Source organism: Pongo abelii, chromosome 5 (assembly GCF_028885655.2).
Source record: "Pongo abelii isolate AG06213 chromosome 5, NHGRI_mPonAbe1-v2.0_pri, whole genome shotgun sequence".
Taxonomy (NCBI): domain Eukaryota; kingdom Metazoa; phylum Chordata; class Mammalia; order Primates; family Hominidae; genus Pongo; species Pongo abelii.
Window position 1 is genome coordinate 72,142,803 of NC_071990.2, and position 13,295 is coordinate 72,156,097.

A 13,295-nucleotide genomic window follows, 5' to 3' on the forward strand; every position below is an offset into this window, starting at 1 on the left:
GAAACATAGCTCAAAGTTATAACATTCAGTCAATCACACAGTTTATTGTTACTTTAATTTTGCTTCTGAGATGGTAAGTTATTTTTCCTGATTGTTAATCCAATATTATAGCTGGGTCTAAACTCTCACAGATCCCCTAAGCCTAAATATTTAACGTATTAGGCTGGTTACAATGCAAAATGGCAGAGCTGCAGACTTCCAGCCTAAGGCTGCAGTTTAGATTTTCTTCTTTCTTTTTTTTTTCCTGTATATTAAACATCACAGCAGGGTCCTGTTGACAATTAATGTTTATTGGTTATGGGGTATCTGTTTTACAGTGAGAGAAAAACTCTGCACACCACTAGGTACACAGCAAAAAGACTGCTATAATGAAATATTTTATAATTGGGTTGTATTTTATAATACCCAAAACTGACATAGGAAGAATTAGAGTTCAGACATTTACTCTCAAAATTCAGAATTGGATTAGTTACTAGTGCTACTAACATTCCCTTACCTTATTCATTTCCAAAATGATTATAAATATTTATTATTATGGCAGCTGTCCTCCAAAGAGCCTAAGGCACTTTGCACAGAATAATAATTCTCTCCCTGCCTCTGGGAAAAGGGGAGGAAGCTTACCAGAAACTGCTCTCACCCTAGTTCTTTCTATTCCATAGTCTCAATGACCTAAGTAATATAATGGAAGATCTGGATTTCTAACCCAATAGGCCAATGGTTATGCATTAAATCAAACATATTACAGTACTATATAATTACATGAACCTGATATACTGAAAGGTAAGATATATTTATTAATATTATTAAATGTTTCAGGAAAAGTAGTTTTGCATGAGTGTTTAAAAGCTTGGGTTCTCTTTTCAGACTATCTGAATTTGAATTCAGGGACCAGAACAAATAGTTTTGGTAGATTAATTACAGCGAATGTATATGAGATCATGTCTCTCTCTCTCTCCCCTCATTTTCTCTTCATTATTCCCACTTCTCCCTGTTTCTTTATAAGGAACACTATGAAGAAACACTCTACCGTGAGTCACAGTGGAGTTGGTGCGGCATTCCAGTGAACATAAGGCCACCCAACTTCTAATTACAGCTCTGCATCCCAATCCATTGCATAATTTTGCTTCAGTACAATAAGGGGGTTGGGCTAGGCCACTAAATGTTTGTTTTCTTTCAGACTACATGGGAATAAATTAACATGGTTTTTCTTTGTTCATTCAGAACCTGTGTTACCCACTCAGCTACCTACTTAAACAGGCTCTGGAAATATTACTCACCTGCATTCCCACAGAATCCCCACATTTTTGTCTGGGAATGATTGGCAAAGAAAACACATTATTTTTGTAATTTGTGGGTGAACCAGGCTCCTCCAGTTGTAGAAAATTTTGTAATTTAAATCAAATTAAATTTAATATGCATTAGTTTTTAAATTTAAGGAGTATGCTCCTTCCGGCGGTTAAAAAAAATTGTAACTTAATTAAATACATTCACATTCCCATCCTAGGTCTGAACAAAATTTCTAATTCTGGAACTATCTTTATATATGTATGTATATATTATTAATATCAATAGTGATATCTTTACTCTTGTTTTTTTTCCCAGCTTGTGATTAAGTTTTGCCAAAATCTCTGGCTGTCATACCTACTTCTATTGTTTAGCTGTATCTCTTTCAGTTTTCTTTCCCCTATCTTTTATAAATAAAACATGATCCTTAAGAATGAAATATTATTAATGCTGTGTTATTAGACTGAAGGCAGCTCAATATTTCATACACATGTCTTATAATGAATGAAATACAGCCACACAGAGATGTCCACAAAGCGAGCACATAACATAGAAACATGTATTCATACCGAGGATAGAATGCTGAACAGGAATTCTAGTAGCTATATTTTGTGATTTTGTTTTCCCTTTTGCAACTAACCTGGGATAAATGATTTAATGTTGTGTCTCAATCTTCCATTTGTAGAGGAAAACCAATAGCAAACCTGTTTAAACTGCAAGATGAGAGTTGGTGCTGCACAACTTTGGCACTGGTAAATCATTTTCTTAGTAAACCTGAAAACAGGCTGAATCTTGAAGCAGTTAAACTTGAGGATAATCATTTACCTTATCCAAAAGATATATCATTTATTTGTGGAACTCCACACTATGAATGTCAGTGGACACATGTATGAAGAAATATATTGTGGACAAGTACAGGGGACAAAAGTATAGTAAATATACTATACAACAAAGCAGAAGATGATCTGTGCTTCAACACTAGCATCAAGTTCTACAGAAATTGAAAGGTAGAAGCCTCAAGGAACAATTTTACTATTTCGCTGGCAATGTAACCAGAATAACCTGAATTGGCAAATTAAAGGAGTAAATTACCAAATATCAAATACTGCAAAAAAATTAGGTTATATTGTACTTTCCTGAAGATCCTTCTTGAGATTATATGGGTCACATGTTGGATGGCCATGTACTTTATCTTTCAAAACAGGGACACTTTTGAGAGTGAAAGAAGATATATTAATTACTCTGGATAACAGGTATAAACTAGGACTGTCTTGGGCAATCTGGGATGTAGTGTTAAGTTTGAAACTGAACACAGTTAGAGACATTAACATACTTGCAAGCTAACAAATTAGCCTGCCACCATATGTCTCCATATGTGCATACATGTATGTGTGTACGCACATATTTATGTGTGTGTGCATGCGTTTACACTCTAACAGAAATACAAGACCTCTAGTCAGATCTGAAAATAGATCTCTTATCTCTCTTAATAGAGCACCTTTGGTCAGTTCCCACACCCCAATTCCCCATGTGGCAATTTCGTGAGAGCCAGATATACCTGCACAGGTGGTAGAAGAGAGAACACCACATTGTGAAACTCAGAACTTACATAGGGCAGCTAGCATGCCTGCACATCCTCTTTGCTGGGGAGGGAAAGAAAGAGTTAGAGAGATAGAGATAGAGATAACTTTGCTCTGGAATGTGAACCAATCCTATCTGGGGACAGAAGGGGAAGGTGTCTATTTCATCACCTTCACCACTCTGGAATGTAAGCGAGTGACTCCTAGGAGCTAAATATCTATGGGTCTCTGGAGGCATCTATCTTTAAGATTGCTATCCAGTTATCTGGGTTTTTTTGTTGTTGTTGGTTTTGTTTTTTTGTTGAGATGGAGTTTTGCTTGTCACCCAGGCTGGAGTGCAGTGGTGCAATCTTGGCTCACTACAGCCTCCATCTCCCGGGTTCCAGCGATTCTCCTGCCTCAGCCTCCTGGGTAGCTGGGATTACAGGCACGTGCCACCATGCCTGGCTAATTTTTGTATTTTTAGTAGAGATGGGGTTTTGCCATGTTGGCCAGGCTGGTCTCGAACTCCTGACCTCAAGTGATCTGGCCACCTCAGCCTCCAAAATTGCTAGGATTACAGGCGTGAGCCACCGTGCCTGGCCTCAATTATCTGTTAAGCCAGGTGCCAGTGCTCTTTGCTCAGCAACGTTACAGTATTTATGAAACATTGTCTGCCAATTGTCACCCTAGTTGAATATCACTGGGTGCATGACTATCTTCTCAAAACCAAAGACAGTTACAGTTAATTTCATAATTTTCAGTGAAACCTAATGCTTCGCTAGGTTTCTCAGATAGCTTATTTGGGGCTAATTTATGTATTTATATCTGAATTGCACATCCAGAGTGAATCCAGTTGAATTCCCCACAGATTTCTGAGATGAGAAACATAGGCATTAGGTCTATTTTTGGTAGTAAAGTACAGAAATCTGATTTGAGCTAGCTTAAGACTCCAAAATAGAATTTGTTATAAGGCCATTGGGTGTCAGAAAACCTAAGGGAAAGACGAGCTGAAAGGAAGGATTCTGCTGCTCTGCATCTTTTTTCTGGTGCTTCTGCCTCATTCTTCTCTCTCATTGCAGATCAGCTCCCTTTGTGTCTCTGTCTATATGGCTTAATATGTAAAATAAAGAATACTTTTGTTTCAAAAAGTCCTAACATAGCTTTTAATGCATATTTTACATATCTCTCTGTCTTAGGCTTTGTGGCAAGAAAAAAAGATTCAATCAAATTACTTTGGGCCATTCGTGTAATAACAAGGGAGGCCCTGTGGAGCTTAAAGAAGCAAGACTCATGGGTTTCCAGATAGGCAGAATCTAACACTGAGTCAGAAACTGGAACTGGGTTAACTTTTAGCCCCTAGGAACTTAGATATTGTTCATCTTTTGCGTTTAACATAATTCAGAAACACACTCTGTACTGGTGCTACCCAACAATAGCCACATTACCATGGGGCCATCTTTCTGAACGTTGCCACCTGAGCACCCTGGCCTCCCTTTGTATGTCTCCAGCTTCTGGTAAGAACTACTCAAGTCTCCTTTTAGTGGCATCTTTAGGATTTCTGTATGGCTGAGACTTAAGGGCAGGCATGAGGTTTGAAAAGGGCCTTAAAATGATGTTTTCATTATTAATAAAATTGCCTACTTTAAGGAATTGAGGTGGGGAGTGATAAAGATTATGGAGCAGGAGTGAGTCTCTTTCCCAAGCCAATGTCAGGTCTAAAAATGTACACATTTCTGAAAGAGAAAATCTGATTGGAATAGAAAGTGGCTGTCATCTCTGGGTAGACCTTTTGCACTGCCCTCAAGTCGTATGCTCGCTCCCTGGCCTAATCAGGAGTGTCCAGAAAGGCATGGTCACATGGCATAGTTCAGGATTATTTCCATAGGAGCTGCCTGGACCGTATTACCCAAGTTTCCTGTATCATCGCCACTGGTGTTCCTCTGATTAAAGCAGAGGGAAGCTTATTTGTAAGAGTACCAAGTCATAGACTTGAACCCCAGCTATATGGTTTGAAGGGCTGGTGACTTTAGACAAGTTATTTCCTGTTGGTGAGGCTCCATTTTCTTGTGTTTAAGATGGAGATACTGACCCCAGTTGAGAACAGTAGTGAAGACAAAATGAGACAGTGGATATAAAAGAATTGTGTGGTTGGTAAAGCCTTGTGAAAGTAAAGGGTTAACATTTGCAATGCTGTAAAACTTTCAGAAGACTTGGTTAATATTAATAATTAAATAGCCAACACTTCCTGAATGCTTCTGCTCCAAAAACTGTGTGCATATTATTTTAATTAGTCATCATAATTACTGTATGGGGTACATATTATTATTGTTTTTATTTTCAGATGACAAATCTAATGTACACAGGGGCTAAGTAACTTGCCCAAGGTCACACGGCCAGTAAGTAAAGTTATGATTTAAACCCAGATAGTCTGGCTCCAAAACCAGTACTCTGTTCTACCTAGATCTCTAAGACTCTAATGAAGTTTCATGGTAACAAACAATATAAAAATATAAATTAATCCATAGGTAGAAAAATCAACTTCTGTACTGTCCTAAGGAGCTAGAGCTAACCTTAAGAAACTAAGATTCTTGTATGAGAAGAGCGTCTAATTTATACACAGCGAATCAGGCCACAGTTGTGTCACTTGCTGGTTTAAAAAGATTACTTCCATTTTTTTTTTTGTTCGTTTTCACATTTAGATTAGGAGGCTTTCCTTATTCTGTCAGAAATACTCACAGGTGTTAGTGAACACTGTTGGGTGTGCTTCTGGATTAAAGAAGTGCTAGGCCAGCAAATTAAATCTTTTGATCTTTTGTAAAGAAAATAGCTCTATAATTGTAAACTCTTTCTGTTAAGAAATTCTGTGCCCTTCAACCATAAGCGATCATAGGCCCTTATAAACATTGATTTTTTTGAATTCCACAGTTTGTAATTTCCCGAGTTAATATCTTGATGTATACATATAGAGTTTCTGAAAATAACACAGAAAAATTCTACTGCTCAAAACTGGTTCCATAATAATTATGCAGCTTTTTATAATTGAAAGGTTAGATAGACAGTTTTGTTCTTTTAATTTTCATTTATTTTTGTTTTAAAAAATTAACATATATTTCATATTAATGCATAGTTATTTTTAAGTTAAGGGGTCTAAATACTTTGCATGATTCTCACTGTCCATGAAGATATAGTACAAAAGTAGTAAGAAAACACTAGTGAATAGTAATTCACTAGTATTGTTATTGTTTTAATAGCTAACAATCGTCACAGGTTTACTATGTTTTAGGCACTGTTTTAAATGTTTCTGTATGTAATTATTTTAATCTGCGCAGCTTTAAATCACTGGGGTGACAGAGATTACTAGTTTTCCCTCCAGTTTCTGTTCTCCTCTCTTGCTATAGTGATAAAGTTTTAGCAAGGCATGTGGCATCCCTTGAAACTAGATGTGGCTATTGACTAGGTTCTGGCCAACGGGATTGTGAGTGGGAGTGATGTGGGAACTTCTGGATCATACTCCTAAAGGAAATGAGGACATATTCCCTTTTTTCTTATCCTCTTCTGCTATCTAGAATGCAGATATCCTGGTGGCAGCTGGAATAGCCATCATGGTCCATGAGATGGAAACCACCTTTTGAGAGAACAGAATAAAAAGACACAAGGAGTCAAACTCCACAGAATCATGGTGCCACCGTATCAGCCCTTGACACCTGTATTGAAGAGAAGCAAACTTCTATTTCATTTAAGTGGCTATTACTTTTGTTCTTATTATTATATAGCCAAACCACTACCGTAACTACTGAAGTCGATACCATCATCATTCTCATTTTAAAGCTGGATAAACTGAGACACACAGATCTTAAGTGATGGAGTGGCAGAGCCAGGGTTTGAACCAGAGAATCTGGCTTCAGAGTCTTCCCTCTTAACCACAGCCCTCTACTTTTTTACTTTTTCTGATCAGATACTATGCATATTTGTGTTTAATTAATTTTAACATGTGATTTTCTGCCATTTGTGACTTAGGGATGGGAGGATGAGAAGTGTTTTCTTTTTGGTGTTTTTGTTGTTGTTGTTGTTGTTTTGCCTTTCTGCATTTTCTATCAGTGAAGAGGTCATGTTGAAATCAATCTGGATGTGTCTAGATTCATGCAGGGAAGGATGGTGAGGCTGACAATGGAACCAGAAACAGGGAGGCACAAGCGATGATGTGCAGAAGATAGGGATGGGGAGGTAATGAAATGGAGACGGGAATGTGATTAAAGACAGCCAATTTCTGCACAGCTGATATAGAAAGCAAATAACAAGTGTGTGATAAAGAGGAAGGAGATAAAGTAAGTATTTTCATATCACTGATAGATCTGGCCCCATGTCAGGTGCAGTCAAGGTTGCCTGCATCTTGCAGTTGGTCCTACTAGCTGCAGGTACCCTGGGACAACAATGATCCTGCAGCCTAAAGAAACGCATAATGTTCTCGAAACTTGAGTTTCAGTGTGACCTTCTCCACAGGAATCTTTTCAGCTTTAGGCCTTCTGGGGAGGCCTCAGAGCAGCATTTCCTGAAGCTTCATTTAAAGACACTGTTTCGCTCCCCTGTCTGTCCTGGCTTCTTCTCCTTCTGTCAGCTTTGTGGCAGCAAAGGCAAGATAACGCTTGGTATTAGAAAGGTATGATGCCTAAAATTAGAAGACTCCGAAATAATTTCAAATTGACCCCTCACTTTTCATACAGGTTGACCTAAATTTCATTTCAGAAGAGAGATTCTTCCACTCACCACATAATTTTTTAGCATGTTTCTTCACTTTTCTCTATTTCATTTTCCTTAGGTGTGAACAAAAGACTTGAACTAAGTGAGTGCTGAGGGCATTTACAGGAATAGCCTTCCATGGTTTGCCCTTCTCCATAGCTTTGAATTTCCAAACCACTGAAAAAGAAGTCATAAACCATGCATTTTCTTCAATACTTCCTTACTCTTCACTGCCTCAGTTACTTAGATAATGGGAAGTTGTGTGTGTTCATGCCTTTGTCTAAGAAATCATGAAAGAGGAAGTGTCTCATTAGAAAAGGTGACTTCTATTTACTTACATTGCGACTAAGGCAAAAAGACAATTCCATCTTTAGGAAAGTGGATCTGTTCCAGGGAGAACAATGAGAAGATGTATCTGGACTCCACATTTCTGCCATCTGGGCTTGCTCTCTCATTGAAAGGAGAATTTCCTAACTTCTAACTTCATAAACGTTGCTCTAGGAGAGAAGTAGTAATGACCCTCACTGACAAAGAATGCAATACAATTCAGAATATGCTTGATGCAAATCATCATCAAGTTGACAGTGCTTTATACTTGGCAAAGTGCTCTCACAGTACAAGTCCCCCTGCCCAATGTGGGCAAAACACAATGAATAAAATACGATCCCCGCTCAGAAGGGGCCTATAATCCAGGGTAGAAAATAGACACACATATATAAATAATTCTAACTCAAGACATACCCCATTTCTGCATTATTAGAAGTACAAAGAAAATGCTAGCAGAACAGCAGAGGGAGAGGTTACTCCCCATAGGGCTGTAAATGAAGGTTTCTTGAAAAAGTGAGAACGTGTCAAGGCTATTGCTAATAGCAAACATAACAGGTTACTTTACTTATTTCTTTAATTTCTTTTGATTTTTACAATAACCCAAATGGGGATGTAGAAGATGAAGAAAAAATTGGAAAATGCAGGAAATTTGTTGTCTTATGGTTACAGATAGAAGGGGTTGATGCTGCTATTCACCCCAGAGAAAACCACAGAGTTGCCTGTGTGAGAAGCATCTAGATTTTAGAGCACTTCCTATAATTGGAGAGTGTGCCCGATGACTTTTGACTTGTAGGCACATAAAGTGAATTTTATGCATGCTTCAATCTATATTATAAGTCTGACCATACCTAACTTGCTTATCAACAGTAGTAATTTTAGTATAATGAGAATATGTGATTTTTCCTTTTATTATTTTCCAAATACAATTTAAGGGTAAACCTTTAATCGAGATAGAAAATAAATAAAAAGAAATAAAAAATTAAAAAGGAATAGTGACAGAGTAAAAGCAAGAGAGTGAGACATGAAAATGTTTTTCATATATAGGTTTCTTACATTTCATTATTTTGTGAATGAATATATTGCAGTGCTTATCTTGATTCTTGAGAGTGCATATTGTTATTAGCAGACTGTCAGCTGGTGGAAAGGGTACAGATCCGGAGACTTAGAAAGCTTTGATTTTAATCCTGGCTCTCTTGCAAAAAGGAAAAAGAAAAGAAACAAAAAAAATCTTTTGGTAATATGCAGTTATGTGCGTCCGCCATCTTTCTTCTTCACTATAGTTCTGTGCTTTTTTTTTTTTTTTTTTTTTTTTAGATGGAGTCTCGCTTTGTCGCCAGGCTGGAGTGCAGTGGCAACTGATGTTGGCTCACTGCAACCTCTGCCTCCCGGGTTCAAGCCATTCTCCTGCCTCAGCCTCCTGATTAGCTGGGGTAGCTGGGACTACAGGCGCGCACCACCACGCCCAACTAATTTTTGTGTTTTTAGTAGAGATGGGGTTTCACCATGTTGGCCAGGATGCTCTCGATCTCCTGACCTCGTGATCCGCCCGCCTCGGCCTCCCAAAGTGCTGGGATTACAGGCGTGAGACACCGCTGCCGGCCAGTTCTGTGATCTTAATAAGCCACTTAACCTCCGCCTTAGGTAGCTTATCTGTTGAGCGGTCATTTCCCTCGTCAAGTGCTTGTACAACATTGATAAACATATAATCTGATATTTATGTAAAGTGGCCATTTAAAAAAAAAATGTATGGCTCCTCCCTCGAATCGCAGCCTCTGGGACCAGGGTCGCTCTGTCCGTGCTCCGCCTCGTCATGACTTCCCACAGCTATCGCCAGTCGTCGGCCAAGTAGTCCTGCCGGGGCCTGGGTGGTGGCTCCGTGAGTTTTGCGGCGGAGGTTGCCTTTCGCGCGCTCAGCATGCACTGGGGCTCCAGCGGCTGCGGCGTGTCCGTGTCCTCTGCCCGCCTCGTGTCTGTCCTCGTCCTCCTTGGGGGGCTACGGCGGCGTCTTGGCCGCGTCCCACGGGCTGCTGGCGGGCAACGAGAAGCTCAATATGCAGAACCTCAACGACCCTCTGTTCTCCTACCTGCACAAGGTGCGCGCCCTGGAGGCAGCCAACGGCGAGCTGGAGATGAAGATCCGCGACTGGTACCAGAAGCAGGGGCCCGGGCCCTCCCGTGACTACAGCCACTACTACAAGACCATCCAGGACCTGCGGGGCAAGATTCTTGGTGCCACCATTGAGAACTCCAGGATTGTCCTGGAGATCGACAACGCCCGTCTGGCTGCAGATGACTTCCGAACCAAGATTGAGACGGAGCAGGCTCTGCGCATGAGCGCGGAGGCCGACATCAGCGGCCTGCGCAGGGAGCTGGATGAGCTGACCCTGTGGCCATTACCGACCTGGAGATGCAGATCGAAGGCCTGAAGGAAGAGCTGGCCTACCTGAAGAAGAACCATGAGGAGGAAATCAGTGGGCTGAGGGGCCAAGTGGGAGGCCAGGTCAGTGTGGAGGTGGATTCGGCTCAGGGCACCGATCTCGCCAAGATCCTGAGTGACATGCGAAGCCAATACGAGGTCATGGCGGAGCAGAACTGGAAGGATGCTGAAGGCTGGTTCACCAGCCGGACTGAAGAATTCAACCGGGAGGTCGCTGGCCACACGGATCAGCTCCAGATGAGCCGATCCAAGGTCGCTGACCTGCGGCGCACCCTCCAGGGTCTTGAGCTGCAGTCACGGCTGAGCATGAAAGCCGCCTGGGAAGGCACACTGGCAGAAACGGAGGCGCGCTTTGGAGCCCAGCTGGCGCAGATCCAGCCGCTGATCAACTGTATTGAAGCCCAGCTGGGCGATGTGCGAGCTGATGGTGAGCGGCAGAATCAGGATTACCAGCAGTTCATGGACATCAAGTCGCGGCTGGAGCAGGAGATCTCCTCCTACCGCAGCCTGCTCGAGGGCCAGGAAGATCACTACAACAACCTGTCCGCTTCCAAGGTCCTCTGAGGCAGCAGGCTAAGGGGCTGCTGCTGTCCTTCGGAGGGTGTCTCCTGGGTAGGGGGATGGGAAGGAAGGAACCCTTACCCCCTGCTCTTCGCCTGATCTGCCAATAAAATTTTATGGTCCAAGGGGGAAAATATATATATTTTTATATATATGTGTGTGTGTGTATATATATATATGAAAAAACAATACATGCTCGTTGTAAAAATGTGGAAAACATGGCGAACTAATCAGAAATTCATAAATATCACCCGTGACTTTACCACCCAGGGAGATCCACGTTGCTTGCACTTTGTTGAATCTGCTTCCCATTTGTACTTCTGTTTCTGCATTTCTCCAGGCTAAGAAAGGTGAAAGCAGGGAATCCATCTGCCTTTATCCGACTCAACAATCCTGGTCAGGCAAGGAGGCACTTAAGGTTCTGTTGAGTGGATAGGAAATAAGCATGGTTTCCTTATTCTCTCTCTCTCTCTTTTTTTTTTTTTTTTTTGAGATGGAGTCTTGCTCCAGGCAGTGCAGTGGCATGATCTCGGCTCACTGCAACCTCCGCCTCCTGGGTTCAGGCAATTCTCCTGCCTCAGTCTCCCGAGTAGCTGGGATTACAGGCACATCACCACGCCTGGCTAATTTTTGTATTTTTAGTAGAGACGAGGTTTCACCATGCTGGCTAGGCTGGTCTTGAACTCCTGACCTCAGGGGATCCGCCCGCCTCAGCCTCCCCAAGTGCTGAGATTACAGGCGTGAACAGTTGCACCTGGCCATTTCCTTATTATCTTTTTCAAAACTCTTATTTGTGACTCAGGCTGAATTTATTCCATGCCTTAAATATAGGCCTTTCTCAAAACTTGGTACCTCTTGATTTTTTTCAGGGCCTGGCTCCTGTGTACCATTTAGTCTCCCAGTTATCTTGTGAGGCTTCTAGGACAGACTTCCCCTGCCCTGGTGCATACTTGTAGAATGATAGAGTGGTGGATGTAGACAGGCCCAGGGAATCTTCTGCTCTCTTCTTTAGTTTCCAAGGGGGAAATCCAAGGCATCCAGAGGGAACTAGATCAAAGTTATAGAGAAGGTTCTCTGCGGAGCCTGGACTCACCTTGAAACTCCTATAGCCGCCAACCCAGAACAGAACATCTAGAACCTGATGATAGAGTCGATCTGAGATATTCCTGTCCTTGTGTAGAGAAGTCAACTAGAGTTTAATTTATATCTCTACTCCAACTTATGAAGCATTTCTTTGCTGATACAAGGTCTGATTTAGATTTTTTAGGCTTTTCTCCCCACTAACACTACCAAGAAGAGTCCTTAGGAGTCATCCTCATAGCTGTAACATTGGCCTCTGTTGACCTTAAGTTTTCCTCTCAGAATACCCTGAGCTGCTTCATTTGCATTATTTCAGTCTTATTTTTCTGTTTTTAGTATTACATGTTCTGTCACCTGTACACATTTTTGTGAGCATAGTCTTTAACACAGGAATAACCAGGAAAGATCTGAAGAATCCCAGTCAGCAGCCACGGTATGTAGTAATTCATGTTAGCGCCTGAAATAATTGTGTTCATTTTAACAGAATTGATATAGTTTAGGCATAAATCTGTGTTGTTTTGGTGCTCAGCTCTACAAAAAACGTCCCCCTTACAATTAATTATAAGAAATTTTCAGGTTATAAGAAATAATCCTCTGAAGTGTATTTTCGGTGTGGAAAGGCAGGGAGAGTCCATCTTCCATTCATCCTGAGTCTTCTGTCAATTGCTTCCTATGAAGATGCCAGTCTCTCAGTGATCTTGATTACAGGCTTGATTCTCAAGGCCCAAGAGCGGCTGAGCACATTAAAACACACACTTTGGATGCTAAACAAACCACACAGTAATTCTGGGAGAGTTTTAGAAACATTTCTGCTTTGTAAAGGGCTTCAATCACATAATCTTCCATTTTTGTTTCTTTGTTATACTTTTTTTGTTTCTATTTTAATTTACAAATTAAAACTGTATACATTTATGGTACACAACATAATGTTTTGAAATATGTATATATTGTGAAATGGCTAAATCAAGCTAATTAGTATGCGCATTACCCCGCATACTTATTAATTTGTGGTGAGAATACTTAAAATCCACTCTCAGCAATTTTCAAGTACACAATACATTGTTATTAAGTACAGTCCCCATGTTGTACAATAGCAGCCTCTTCAATAAATGATGTTGGAAAACTGAATAGTACTAGGCCCTTATCTCACACTATATACAAAAATCAACTCAAAAATAGAGACTTAAATGTAAGATCCGAAACTGTAAAGCTACTAGGAAAAAAAATTATGTTTTTAAGAATTTTTGTGCAATTTTTGTGTTATTATTTTTCAATATGGTGCACTTCCATATAATATGTGCAGATCG

The 13,295-nt window shown here is 40.6% G+C and overlaps 1 pseudogene; it reads left to right on the forward strand.

Moving 5' to 3' along the window:
* Positions 1-9,720: 9,720 nt before the first annotated feature.
* On the forward strand, positions 9,721-11,032 carry LOC100449743 (keratin, type I cytoskeletal 19-like; annotated as a pseudogene).
* Positions 11,033-13,295: the final 2,263 nt, after the last annotated feature.